This window comes from Alligator mississippiensis, chromosome 5, assembly GCF_030867095.1.
Source record: "Alligator mississippiensis isolate rAllMis1 chromosome 5, rAllMis1, whole genome shotgun sequence".
NCBI classification, from domain to species: Eukaryota; Metazoa; Chordata; order Crocodylia; family Alligatoridae; genus Alligator; species Alligator mississippiensis.
In genome coordinates this window covers 113,747,451-113,761,378 of record NC_081828.1, presented here as the reverse complement: position 1 = coordinate 113,761,378, position 13,928 = coordinate 113,747,451, and the positions used below count along the sequence as shown (strand labels likewise).

Below are 13,928 nucleotides of genomic sequence, written 5' to 3'. Positions count from 1 at the left end.
ATTAACAATTTTGCTGAGCCTAACAAATACTATATTGTTTCAACCATTTGAGAAAGGCATCAGCAGTACCAGATGGCTCAACAGAGGATATTATAAAGCATTGTGAGCAATCTTTATAATACACAACTGGGCCCTGATCCTGTAATGAGTTGCAACCAGATGAATTTGTGTTGGAATTAATGGGACACTGGAAGTGCAAAGTGAAATCCTGAAGCATGTTCCAAGCAGAGATCAGCCTAGTATTTTAAGTTAGACTTAGAAGCAGGAAATCACCCACTAGCAAAGGAGCATTGCATGCAAAGTAAAGTTTATTGTGAAATTACTGAATCTCCTTATACAAAAGCCATAAGCATAATCCTGTGGGAGCCCAAGAGCAAGGATGCGAAGAAGGAGAGCTATTATTTATAGATCTTTCCATGGTAGGTCACAACAGATACTTTAAATAATTTATTCTCCTGTTGCCCCCTCAAGGTAGCAAGTTATTAGTTCCCACCTTTTACAGTGCGAAACCAAAGCAGAGAGATTTAATGATTTCCCCAAGGTCAAGCAGGATCTCTGCAGCAGAGCTGATCTGGGTTCTGTACCCAGATGTCCAAGTCTCTGCCCAGTGCCTAAAACTCATTACTGTCTTTCTTCTCATGAGTTGAACGTGGATTGACACATGCTCTTTGGGAGAAGATTTACTGCTGACAGCCTTAATGAATCCAAGACAAAGAGTACCAGTACCAAAGAGGTGATATAACAATGATATATATATTTTTTTAAACCTCTGACACCTTAGGTTTGAAGTCATATGGTTTAAGGAATACATTCCGGCATTTTTGTTGTTTTAGGAAGGCAAATGAATCTTGAGCTTATGTAAATAAGGAAAATAACAGCAAAGACTTGGGCTACATAATGGACTGAAACCTTGCATAAGCTTCTCAATGCAGCTCTAACAAATCAACCTTATTTCTGATCTTCAAGGTACCTGCTAGTTCAGTCTATGGGCCTTACAGAGCAACAATTGTCAATCATGACTTTTGCGATGTACATTTGGTTTGTTATGTGTACAAAAGTGGAATAGAATGAAATCACCAAATATACAGTGTGAGCCAAGATTTAAATCTAGATCTCCAGAAGGGAAAATATAATGTGAAAACCTACTATACCACAGAAATCCTATGACCTTAGTGATCAAAACAATCCAATATTTACAAGTCAGGTACGTGTCCATCAGTGGTACAGCAGAGACATGGCAAGGCAAGACATCATCTGAAATTGAGTTTTCCATATTTTTCCACATCCTTTCAACATCATCAGGATTCTCAGTAGTAATAAAGTAATTTCTCCCTCATTTGCAAATCCAGGTACCTTAAAAATATAAAGAAATGAACTGAATCAATACAGAGATGACATATAAAGGGGATGGGAATAAGTCCTCCCCCCCCCCCCCCTTTAACTTCCATTTTTGTTTTCTCTTGAAAAAGAGAAAAAAAAAAAACTTTGAAAAGCCACATTTTTGCTTGGCCAATGCCATTTTTCAAGATTTATTTATGGTTATAACATGGGACGGAAAGGAAAGCTTCTCAAAGAGGAGTGAGAGCTGCTTATAAGCACACATTATTTCTGATTTTGTTTCAGTGGTGGCATATTTTGGAACTCTACAACTAACTTGGACAAACTTTTGATTTTCATATCAGATTTCAGAACTTTCACATCTGTAACAACTATATCTATAGCAAATAATACCAGTTTAAATTGCTGTCGTGTCATCATTACATCTACATGCTCCTGTATCAATACAATATGCAAATAGGCCACTCACCCCACTTTCTGATGTAGGGGAGTCAGCTCTAACTTCAGGGTTTTTCAACTAGTTTATATTACTTTGGGCTACCTTGATCCTCCAGTAAACAGAACAAAGACACAAGCAAGTGTATGAAAAAATATAACTAAAGCCTGCTGTCTTCCTTCAGACCCTGAGAAAGGCAACAATGGCTCTATACTTCTCTCTCAAACCTACAACCTCCTTTCTTCCCTTTTGCATTCTGTTCCTGGATCTCCTAGCCTCCTTTGTGGCTTTACTCTCACTAACTAGTCATCAGTTTCAGCTGGCTCCCAGCCTCCCAGCCAAGCAGACTACTAACCACTGACCTCTTGCAGGTGGCTTCCACCCACTGAAGGCTGAGTAATTCCATGCAAAGGGTAGAAAAAACACTGCAACTTGAATACTATTTCATTCAGGGTTAAATACCAGATATTTCACTAACTTCAATTGCTACAACAGCACCCAGACATAACTGCTACACTGTGATAGCTGGTGCACGCTCCCCCTAGCTTTTTCAAGCATTTAAATGGCACAGTTGTCCATAGCTTCAGTGAAACAAGAAGGGGCCAAAAACAGGACAATTAACCTAGATTTTTTGTTTGTTTGTTTTTGTTTTAATTCCTTTGAGACAAAACTCCCCTCTACACATTATATTTATCACACAATTACCTGGTTAATTGCACTATTAATTTAGATCAGCTACACATGCACATTAATTATTACACCTTAAAAAGTTCCAAACAGCTATAACGTTAGGGCTGGAAAAAATTGTAATAACTTAATAGCTGGTTTCTAGCCAGCTTTAATTTGCACGTGTAGCAGGGTCCATGCAGTTTGGGTGTTGGGGTAGTTGTGGTCTGGCAGATCTGGGGTCCAGCCAAGTAGGACCCAGATGAACCAAATCCCATCCCCTCATAATCAAATCCCATGGATCCTACCTTCACTGGGACTAGAGACCCCAGACCAGAAGCATCAACCCTCCACCCCCCATCAAACACCCCTGACTTGAGTCCTCAGCTGCTGTAGCTGTCCTCAGACAAACCTGGGAGCATGAAAAGCATGCTGGAAAGTATGTCCTGGGGCCTCTTGGCTAGGTGCCATTGGCAGTGCAGTGTGTCTGCTGAGCACAGAACTTCAACAGTGTTCTACTGGTAGGGTTTCCAACCATTTAAACTGAATTGCAAAACTCCCATTGGTGTACTTGAATGCTTGCATGCATCTTAGGTGAACAAACAACTAGACAGGAAGGAATAAAAGAAATGTTTCCTTCAGGCAACAGAGAAGATGCAGTTGTTTGTTCTGTACCAGACAATTTCAAGTCTCATGAAATGACAGAGGCCCCTGCAAAAAGGCAAGTTCTTACAACTTCTAACATTCAGTACAGAGAATGTTTAATTGTCACACACACACAGGAACTGTATGTATGGTTGGAAGATAAAATAGGCAATTTCTTTCCACCTATAGTTCAGTGAATAGTTTTAAAACATAGGTTCCTTTCTTATGTGGAAGTGCCCCCAAAGAGTTCAAACTAAATTGTCAAACCTTCCTTCTTCTTCCTCTCCCATTTCAGATTTCTAGTGAAACATAAGGAATGTACCTTATTCAAGATTTGGGGTCATCTAGACCCAGCACTCTTTCCTGCTTATGCAGGGGGTCGAACTCAATGATCTATTGAGGTCCCTTCTGACCCTAACATCTATGAATCTATGAATAAGATGCCTGGCAATGAAAAGAACAATTGGTTATGCTCCATGTTTTCTGATATCCCATGCTGCAATGGTTCACGTTGGGAAAAAAGATGCCACAGAATACATACTAATAGTATTACAAGGCAGAATTTATTTACTTCCTACTTCCTGTCACATAGAGTTGTTTTAAAAGGAGTGTGCAATTCACCTGTACAAGAACTTTTCCCTGCTTACTTTTCTTCCTCTCCCTGGCCCACTAACCTAACAGCATAGTTTGACATACTGGTAATCTGTATTCATCTTTCCTCTTCATGAACTTCCTACTTTTCTTTCACTGGGGTGAGCAAAACATAGAAGCATGCATTTGGAGTACTGTAATTTTTAACTCCATTCACAAATTGAAAGCCCTAACATGAGCACATTAGTGGTGCTGAACAAATATTTTTAAAATTCCATTTGGTACAAATCCTGGGCCAGATCTTCAGAGGATGTAAATGAGTTCAGTAGATCTATACCAGCTGTGTATCTGACCCAAAGTGGCCAGGTAAGGACTGCTCATTCACAGATGTGAGGAGGTGCTCTGACTCAAGAGCTTGAAACTCAGATGCAGGTGGTCAGCAGATAATAGTGTATCTGGCTAGCAGCCAAATGGAACTGATGATTAGTTGATGAGGATGGAGCCACAAAGAGTGTTAAGAGCTCTAGGAGAGGAGTGCAGAGGAGATAGCTGTGTTGGGAAGAAGCCCAATGTTAAAATGACCCCTTTTCTAACATCTGGAAAGGATACAGAGTTTTCTGTTTCTGATCTGAAAATGGAACTGGCTCATCTGAGGCAGCTGGGTAAATGACTTGCTTACCACAAAGCTTTCACTATTATAAACAGTAATAAAAATAAGAACAAATAAATCTCATTCCTCAATCATAAGATCATTAGAAAATAGGGCTGGAATGACCTCATGAGGTCATGTAGTCCAGTCCCCTTCTCACAGCAGAAGCATCCCTGACTAAGTATCTGAGCCAAGTGTTTGTCTAATCTTTATTTGAAAATTTCTGGGAATGGAGATTCTACAACCTCTCTAGGTTGTTTGTTCCAATGCTTGCCTGCTGTCATAGGTAAAAAAGTTTTTCTAATCCTCTAACCAAAACTTCTCTCGCTGTAGTCCGAGGCCATTGCTTCTAGTCTTGCTCCTTCTGGCCACAGAGGAAAGCCCATCTCCATCCTCTCCATAATTATGCTTCAGGTATTTGAAGACTACTCAGATCCCCTCTTTCAGTCTTTTCTTCTGCAGAGTGAAAAACTAGGGCTTTGCAAAGCTTCAGTCCCTGATTTGATTTGGCAGAGATTCTGCCTGATTTGGTGTCTGAATCTCTGAATCTGAACTGAATCATGAGACCCTTTAATCTCTCCAAATCAAATCAGAACCCTCTGAATCAATTCAGAGAGTTTTGGGAAAATTTGGCGATCCGGATATAGACATAGCTTTAAATGATTTTTCTGCATACCTCAAGGTACCAGGCGGCTCATAAATGTTGTGATGGTGGGGCAGATGGAGCATCCAACAGGACTATGGGGGGCTACCCAGTGCACTTGGCAACAGACCCAGAATTGGACCAGAAGCAGTTCTGGTCCACTTCTGGGTCTGCCAGGGAGTGCACTGGGCGCCCCCCATACCCTCCTGGCTCAGTGACTGGTGCCTGCTGGGTTTGGAGGCATACCTGGGGCCCCCCTGTGGCAGATCACTGAGCTGGTGGGGGCACAGGGGGCCCCTCAGTGTACTTGGCAGCAGACCCAGAAGTGGACCAGAATTACTCCTGGTCTACTTCTGGGTTCACTGCTAAGTACACGCGCCCCCTTCCCCCCACTCCTGTGGGATGCTCCATCTGCCTCACTATTGCAGCATTCATGAGACACACCTGGTACCTCGAGGTATGTAGAAAATACATTTAAAGCTGTGTCTGTGGCCAAGACACTGATTCTTCAAACCCGCATCAAATCTTCAGATTCGGATTTGGCCAAATTTAATTGGGGACAGTGATCTGAATCAACAAATTGAATCACTGCCCCCAATTTGGACTGAATCCGAATTGAATATGGCCCATTTCTCATACCCCTATAAAAAACGCTAGTTCTTTCAGGTTTTCCTCATAAGTTATGCCTCCCAGGCCTCTAATCATTTTTGTTTCTGTCTAATAGACTCTTTCCAATTTCTCCACATTAATCTTGGCCCAAAGCTGGACACAGTAGTCCAGGTGAAGACTCACCATTACCAAATGGATGTAATAATCACTTCCCTTGATTTTCAAGTTACACTTCTGATAATACAACCAAGTAAATTGCTAGACTTTTTTTTGCAACAAGAGCACATTGTTGGCTCACATTCAGTTTAGGTCTACTGTAACTTCCAGGTCCTTTCCTGTGATCCTGCAGCCTAGTCAGTTATTCCCTAGTCTGTACTTGTATATGCAATTATTTGGTCCCAAGTGCAGGACTTTGCACTTGTCCTTGTTGAATTGTATCTGTTTCGCTTTGAATGATTTTACCAGTATATCCAGGTCATTCATACTCTCCAGAATCTCTAGAACTCTACCCCACTTGGTATCATCCATAAATTTGCTAAGTGTGCACTCCATCCCATTGTCTAAATCATCCATGAAGATATTAAGCAATACTGGATGCAGGACAGTGTCCTGGGAAACCGTATTTGATCCCTCCTCCCAACGAGACATTAACCCATTGATGACTACACACTGAGCAGGTTGACTAATCAGTTTTATATCCACCTTACAGCACTTTGAACTACTCTGAATTTTCATAGCTTTTTAATGACAGTGTTGTAGGAGACAGTGTTAAAAGCCTTGCTAATGTCAAAGTATATCACATCCATTGGCCTCCCCATCTACAGAGCCTATCATCTTATCATAGAAGGAAATCAGGTTAGCAAGGCATGACTTACTCCTGGTGAATCCATGCTTGCTGTTTCTGATCACCTTTCTTCTGGGTACTTCATAGTAGAATCCTTACTTTATGATCTTTCCAGGTGTTGAGGTTATACTGACTGGTCTGTAATAATCCAGATCTGCCTTCCTCCCTTTCTTAAAGATGGACACTATATTTGACCTTTTCCAATCATCTAGGACTGCACTTAATTTCCACAGTTCAATAAAAGTTATTGCCAAATTTTGTATTGCTACAAATGAACAAAATTATCAAAGTCCATGTGGTTACATCCATTTATACCAACAGAAATTTTGGCCCAGTATTTTTTTCTAACTTCGCTATGTTTTGGGCAATAGGAAAAAAAAACTCAAAAAATTGAATTCAAGTCACACAAAGAGGTAATTTTTTTACTTGAATTAGGTTATTTAAACAACAATAGAGCAAAAGAATTTTTTTCTAGGTTTCGGAAATTAAAGTTAAAGAGCAATTATCATTAGCATCAAGAAATTCTTATTCATTCAGTTGTGCCTTTAGTGTTACATTTCATTTTAGTGATCATTTCTGCACTTCTCCTTGTAAAGCTTTCATTAAAAAAAGTTTGCACTTTAATGTCTTGGCTATATGCTTGTCACAGCACATGAAAAAGATCTAAGTGAATGGTTTCCTTTGATATCTGGCACTCACAGTATTGTACCATATCTAATAGTACAAAAAATAAAAATAAAAAAAGTCACATGGAAAAAAGGAAGAGGAGACTCATGGGATCGAGTACCAGTTTGGCATGCAAAATGTCACTCTCCTCCATTTCTCTTGTAAATAAAAATCTTAGGATTTGAATCCAATTACAGTTTTATACAGCAATTAATCTTGACTCGTTCTAGTTCAAATGAAAAATAAATTAGTATGAAATAAATTAATGCAACCACCCTTGTTCATATAGTCTGCTAGAGTGTTACCAACTTTACAGCAGTGCCTTACCTGAATCCAGAACACTCAATTTCCAGTTCCTGAAAGAAAGGCAACATGACTATTTAATTCAAATCATGCTATAAAGTGTTAAACAAAGATGTGTTATATGTGTTTAAACAAAGATGCAAGGAAGTTGAAGATAAAGGGTTTTCTACCCATTCTTTCTTTTCTTCAAATGGCTTAACTGAGACTAGCTAAAACCCCCCCACTTGTTGTTTTAATTAAGCACAGCTTCATATGCAGGTCAGGTACAAGCATGGAATCCTGTAGTTTGTTGAATAGACAGCATTTAACAGTGTGCCATGGCATGGCATAGGATCAGTCCTGTGCCTGCCACTCAAACATTTCCTCCAAAGTTTTTTCTTTATCTCTTGTAGTAGTAACGTTTAACTCCCTTCCTGAGGGCTTGCATGATGACATCAACAGGAAGTTGCCAACCATTTGTGTGTGTGTGTATGCGCATGTGTGTGCATGTCTTAGTAGTTACAACAAAGCCCTATTGAGAGCAAGAAGACTCCCTGCCTGTTCCTGAGCTATGAGTTAGCATATTTCTGTGTTTGTCTTTCTAATTTAGAATACTGCACAGTGTGGTTCTATAACATAGCATTCCACAATTTTGAGAAAAATTTTCCACTGAATCACTTCCACCCTAATATAAGCTCTGTGATGAAAAATACATTGCTGGCAGGGTAGATTTCCATCTTACAGACTAACCAAATCAGAGGTGTGTATAGCATTAATTTTTGTGAGCTGAGCTCACTTCAAGAGATGCTGTGAAAAGAAATGCACAGAGCAGTGTATAAAATGGAGACAGTGATTTGAATACAACAAGCAGGAAGGGAGAGGAGGCAAGGAGGAGGGACAAAGGGGGCAGTGCTGGGATATCCAAACAAGCAATGAACACATAGGAAGAAAGGGATCACAAAAGCTAATCAGGGTAATGGGATAAGGACCTGTAGACCCTGTTTAAGCCATATTTAACACAAGCAAGGCTGTGGATGATTTCTTGTCAACAATTGCCCTGTTCAAGTCAGTTGTTAAACATTTGCTTCTTAACAACAATTACTATGAGGTCAGTGATAAAATATCCAGTGTGGTTAAAGTGTTCTGCCACAGAACTTTGTTTCTTTCTGGAGCTGATATCAGATCAGTGTTCATTCATTCTTACATGTAGGGTTCAGTGTAGACAGGACAGGTGATGGTATATATGACGTTGGTAGAGTTCCAAGTGAACGAACCTCAGAAATTCTTAGGACACTATTCAGTCCAGTGATGATGTGGTTTGTATTGTGGTGAGGGCCCAGAAGGCACCTGGGTTCACTGCAAGTCCTGGTGCTTTGGTGTCAACAGGAGTAAGGGAACTGTTAGGGTGACAATATTTGGAACTTGGGGAGCGCTGGATTTGCAGCTGATTAAAGCCTTTTTTCTGTCTCTCAGCAAAAGCTGCTGGTCACAAGGCAAAATGATATATTAAGAATAACCCTGCAAACACTTAGGCAAGCAGTTTTCTAACAAGGTCGTACTGTTAGAGCCCATTGTGTAAGAAGAACAAGATGCAGCCCACCAGCTATCATCAAGAGATAAAGCAGAAGCAAGACCTTGGAGATGAAGAAGGAGTCAGCAAGAAACCAGAAAGAACCAGCAAGTGACCTGAGGAAGCGAAGGTCAAAGTCTAATGCGTGCTCTCATAGCAGAGAGGCATGTAAACAAATGAAATACATAGGCAATCCCATGCTAATGAAGTAAACAATAAACAAAGGCAGAGCTTGAGATGGGAGGAGAAATGGGTGGAACAAAAGGAGGGATGAGAGTGGAGTGAATGTTAACAAACATGAACCGAGGTGTATAAATGTAGAAAAAAATATTGTTCAAGGTTGCTCCCCATGTTCACAGGCTGTGCATCTGTGAGGGAGCTCTCCTGAAGCTGTCTCCATTCTGAATAAAGCTGTTGTGAGCAATGCATGCAAATAGCATTTGCTCCCTGCTTGCTCTGGCTAATGAGTAACAAGATTCATCAGCGATTGAATCGTCATCTCCCATGTCATTGAGCACTGCATGGAGTTGGGGTCGAACACTAACCTGTTACTTGGTAGATGTTATGTGAGTTTGGAGGACTGACCGTAAGGCAGGACAAATTTTTCCCCCATGCCTGTGTTGAGATGGTTGTACTTTTCCAGGAGAGTTAGAGATTATTAATGATGTGTCTAAGGGTGTTTAGCAACAACCATAGGGGACTCTGCTGTCCATGTTCTGGGGTCGGTATTGTAGCAGTTTGGAGTGAGGTCTGAGTCTGGCTTTGTTGATTTGAGCAGCTAAAATTTTGGGATTGTATTGCAATTGTATGAATCTTTCCTCCAGATCCAGATCCCCTTCCCTGCCCCTTCTTCCTTCATTTTGTATTCAAATCACTCTCTTCATTTTATACATTGCTGTGTGCATGTTCTTTCACAGCATCTGATGAAGTGAGCATTTACTCACAGAACCCTATGATAGATAGAGAGATAGATATAAATTAAAGATATCTATATCTATTTATCTATCTATAGCCTATAGAACCTAGTCTACCCTGTCCTCTGCTTGATCTCAGACTAACACAGCTAACTGTATCTGAAAATTATATATTCACCTTTTCCCTTGAATGTTCTACCTTACATTGAGCAGACAGGGTTGTGGAAGTATTGTAGATGCCTACAGAGTCAAAATTGCAGCCAGGCTTCTATTAAATGAAAGTCTTACTTTCTGTCCTCTAGTTTTAAATGAGAATGTCCACCATCCATTTTAGGAAGGACTAGAGTGTTTGTGTCCTTCTCCCCCTACCCTCTATTGTTCAACAATTACGTTGTTCAACAATGTTTTTCAAGTGAGAATTAAGTGTACGGGCCTTAAAAAAGAAAGAAAAAAATACAGAAATATACCAAAGCAAGCAGCTCCACATAAAACAAAATCAAACTTTTAATTTGTCAAATTATGGCATCAAAGTTCAGAAATAGTGGGCATGTCTACATGTGTAATTAGTGCACATGAATACACTCCAGAGCTTATTGCTCTGGATTTTGTTGCTCCTGAGTTCAATGTTTGAACATGCACTCAGGAGCAATTAACTCTGAAGGAATCAGCTCCAGAGTTTATTCATGAGCAGCATGTGGAGCCCGGTCAGAGCAGCCTTGGGTGCCAGGGGGTTCTGGGGGTCAACCTGTCAGCCCAGGGTTCCTCTGACTGGTCTCAAAGTGCTGCAGAGGGGCTGTCTGGGGCATGAGAGTATTTCAGCATGGGGCTAGCTGGCAGGCAGCCCCTGCACTGAAGCACCCTCATACCCCAGCCAGCCAGGTCTGTGTCTACACTTGTACTGCTGAACACACAAAAACCTCTGTAGCAGGGTATTACTTGTATTTACAAGTACTACCCTACTGCAGAGTTTATTAGTTTCCTATGCCCTATTAGGAGTGCACATATAAATACTGAGACTTGAGAGGCTACGGGACCTGAACCTGTTTAGCCTTCTCAAGACAAGGCTGAGGGGGGACCTGGTGACCTTCTATAAACTCACTAGGGGGCACCAGAAGGGTTTGGGGGAGACCTTGTTTCCCCTAGCACCCCCTGGGATAACAAGGAATAACGGCCACAATTGTTGGAGAGTAGGTTTAGATTAGACATCCATAGGAACTACTTCACAGTTAGGGTGGCTAGGATCTGGATCCAACTTCCAAGGGAAGTGGTGCTGGCTCCTACCCTGGGGGTCTTTAAAAAGCGGCTTGATGCCTACCTGGCTGGGGTCATTTGAGCCCAGTTTTCTTCCTGCCCAGGCAGGGGGTCGATCCTGAAGATCTACAAGGTCCTTTCTGACCCTACTTCTATGATTCTATGACATTTACTCAGAGCTAAATTAGTCATCTCCACAGTAAGCATTTTGTGTAGATGTGCCCAGGGAGTTCATATTTGTAAGTTATGATATATGCTATAATACACAAGTTCTCTGCTTAATATTGCAGGTAGTATGATAAATAAAATTATTCAGCATGTATGTTCAACATTTTCAAACTGGGATACATAAAAAGTACTTTAATTGTAATTTATTTTTTTTTTTTGTAATTACAAACTAATTTTCAGAGATGTTTCCTTCTTTCTTTGTTATATAGTATGTTGTAATGTATTTGGCTCAATTCAATGCTATTAGCTTCTTATAGGAGTAAGCCATAGTGAAGACAACCTTCTTTTAAAAAAGGAGAATTAGAAAGAAAAATATTTGATAGGCATAGCCACTGGCATCATCCCTAATTCCATAATCCCTGAGGGTATCAACCAGAGCTGAGTTATGAACTCATGATAGGGGAGATATATATTTTGCTGCTGCTGTATGCCACTTGGGAATTATCCAAAGAAAAGCTGAGCTCTTGAAGAAAGCATAGTATCAGTGCTGAATCCAAAGATAGCAGTGCATATTGTAAACTATGGTAATAGACTATTTGTTAATACAGAGAATATATGCCCTAGCCTTGAGGCACCAGATAAAATATAAATGGGAGAAAAATAGCTAAGAACAAACAAAAGCAGCACTATAGATAAAGGGAAGAGGTATGCACAAGTGCTATGTGTCCCATATTTGGGTCTGATGGCTTCATCACAGTTGTAAGTGCATTAGTCACTAGGGTAAGAATTTGAATGAACCAGTTAAAAGAAAATGTTTTCCACCACCCTTTTTATTTTTTATAAGTGATGTTTTGATATATTAGTTAGAGATCAGAACTAGAACTGAGCAAGATGTAGTTTTTACCTGTGAAATTTAAGGTTTTGAATAACTTTGCAGTTCCAAATCATGGCGAAGAGTTGAAACCAGCAAGTTTTGCAAACCAATCATTCAAAAAGATTTCAAATTGGATCATTTAAACTACTTTGTTCTGATAACTTAGAAGCATTTCATTTAAGTCTTTTTAAGATCTGTTTTAGTATAAATGAATTAGAATTTGAAATTGAATTTTGAAACAAAAATGAAACATGAATTTGAAAATTAAAAAACAGGACATTTTTACTAGTTCATTTTTTTAGTAAATTAGAATGTTCTGATAAAAAAGCATGTTGTTGCAAAATCCTTGACTTGCTTTAATCATAACCCTGTTGTGTTAGGTGCTATATGACATGTGAAAATCAGAAACTCCAGGCTTCAGAGAGCATATGGTTATAACTACAGGAGAAGAAAGCAAAAAAGTTGGGGTTGGAATGAGGAAGGCAAAATAATAGTAATGCAACCCCAACACAGAAACCACAAACACAAGAGTTGGCAACTCCTAGCAATATTTTTCTTAAAAGTCCCTCAGCTTCCTGAGAAGTCTTGGGGGGGGGGGGGGTTAAAAGGAGTGAGAGCAATCCTATTTTGCTGCATGCCCTTAAATGGCATATACTTATAGTTTTCAATGTAGCTCTGCATATACCAACCCACACAAAACCACTGAGCATGTTCAGCATGGATGCATTCTAGGTAGCTGTACAGTGATATGGAATCATGAAATTGAATATATAAGGTATGGCAGAGCACCTTCGGTCCTTGACACTTTAAGAACAGAAGCAGACAGCAGGGCAACTGGCAGGTGTGGGCCAGCCTTGATGAGAAGGTCACATGGCCACAGGCCGGACCATGTGATTGGTGGAGAGAACTGAGCTGCTTTCATTTTAGCTCAGGCATCAGGGTTAAGCCAGCAGTCTGTTGCTGGCAGCCAAAGCAGTAATGCCCAGCTGAGCTGCCACTCATGGAAGAGCTTAACAAAGAGGGAGGAACTATGGGTGTAGCAGGAGGTTCCTAGGATCCAAGTGGGGTCCCAAGCCCCAAGGAGAAGGCTGAGGCCTAGAGAAAGCTAGGCCCAGCTTAGCAAGGGGATGGATAACAGCTTGTAGGCCCACAAAGGGACTAGGTAGGTCCTGATTAGATTAGGCAGGGGTGAAGCCAGGGGCTCAAGTGAGCCCAGTAGAGACCTTGCTGGAGGCACTAGAGCAGCATGGATTGGGGTGCTGACTCTATGGTGAGGCCTAGTGGGGGATCCCCTTTAGAGTATGAAGGGCAGCAGCTGCCATGCTGACCTTCTGATCCCTCAACTAGTCAATGTAAGGGGGCTATGGCTGTATGGCTGAAGAGCAATTGAGCCTACCATGAGAGGCAGGCAGGGCTGTGGAGAGCCATCTGGCACCCTGACTGGCCTGGAGCCTGGGCCAGAGTCTTTATATGCTGAAGGTCCTATCAGGGGGGAGGGACATCACAGCCCACAGAGGGTAGTGGGGCCAGGCACATCAAAGGAGAGACACCTGAGCTCATGGAGGTGTAAGACCCTGAGGCCCCAGTATAGGGGCAGAGTGTGAGCCCCAGTAAGGAGGCAGAGTAGTTACCCCAGTGAAAGGGTGGAGTGTGTGGGGCAAGAAGCCTAAAGAACAGCAAAGTGCCCACAGGATGAGCGAGTTGAGGCCCCAGGGGAGAAGGGGGGTTTTGAGGGCCCAGGTAAATCCTTGGATGTCTGAGGCTGCAAGTGGGCCTAAGGCT

At 41.2% G+C, this 13,928-nt stretch overlaps 1 long non-coding RNA gene across 1 annotated transcript in view; it reads right to left on the bottom strand.

The window, feature by feature from the left end:
- Nucleotides 1-290: 290 nt before the first annotated feature.
- LOC109282199 (uncharacterized) overlaps nucleotides 291-13,928 on the bottom strand; it is a 90,637-nt gene continuing 76,999 nt past the window's right edge. The window contains exon 3 of the long non-coding RNA XR_009462255.1: nucleotides 291-1,353. This is a non-coding gene — a long non-coding RNA (uncharacterized LOC109282199). The remainder of the gene's footprint in view (nucleotides 1,354-13,928) is intronic.